Here is a 780-nt window from a genome sequence, read left to right as displayed (position 1 = left end):
TAGGTACCATGGATGATTTCTGTTCACTTATGGAACACACAGCTTCTGATTGCACACAGCTTGCAACCTTTGGATTTGAACTAGGCCTTTCATAACCCCATTGCATTTGGTGGAAGGCAATGCTCTCAATGAGAATAATTGCACCCTCAACGGTATTGTTCATGATTGTTCCACCAGCTGACATATCAATAAGATCTCTTGAAGCATGTGTTAGCCCTCTATAGAATATCTGAAGCACTAACCAATCCTTTTGCCCATGATTAGGACATTTTCTAAGCAAATAATTATATCTCTCCCAAGCTTCATACAAGCTCTCACTTCCATCTTGCACAAAACTGAGGATCTGGTCACGAATTGCAGCTTGCTTGTAAAGTGGAAAATATCTATGCAGGAAAGCTTGCGAAATATCATCCCAAGTGTATGATCTTGATGGCAAAGAATAGTTCCAGTCCTTAGCAGCATCTCTGAGAGAGAATGTGAACAACATACACTTGATAGCATCTTCGGAAACGCCATGGTACTGGACTATATTGGCATACTCCAGAACATTACTAATGTGCTCATGAGGGTCTTCATTGGGTAATCCTCTAAACTGATTCTGCAAGACAACAGCAATAAGTCCAGGCCTCAACTCAAAATTTTCGGCCTCAATAGATGGCCAAATTGGCCCTGTCATCGTGTCCAAACTACTTGGCAACCAAAGATCACGTACTAAAGCCATATGTTCAAGTGCAACTGTCAATGAGCCTACAAATAGTAAGATATCCTACACATGCTCAC

The 780-nt window shown here is 41.3% G+C and overlaps 1 pseudogene; it reads left to right on the top strand.

Moving 5' to 3' along the window:
* The first annotated feature begins 251 nt into the window (after positions 1-251).
* On the top strand, positions 252-343 carry LOC123095264 (uncharacterized; annotated as a pseudogene).
* The last annotated feature ends 437 nt before the right edge of the window (positions 344-780 follow it).

Source organism: Triticum aestivum, chromosome 4B (assembly GCF_018294505.1).
Source record: "Triticum aestivum cultivar Chinese Spring chromosome 4B, IWGSC CS RefSeq v2.1, whole genome shotgun sequence".
Lineage (NCBI taxonomy): Eukaryota > Viridiplantae > Streptophyta > Magnoliopsida > Poales > Poaceae > Triticum > Triticum aestivum.
This window is presented reverse-complemented; position numbering and strand designations above follow the sequence as displayed.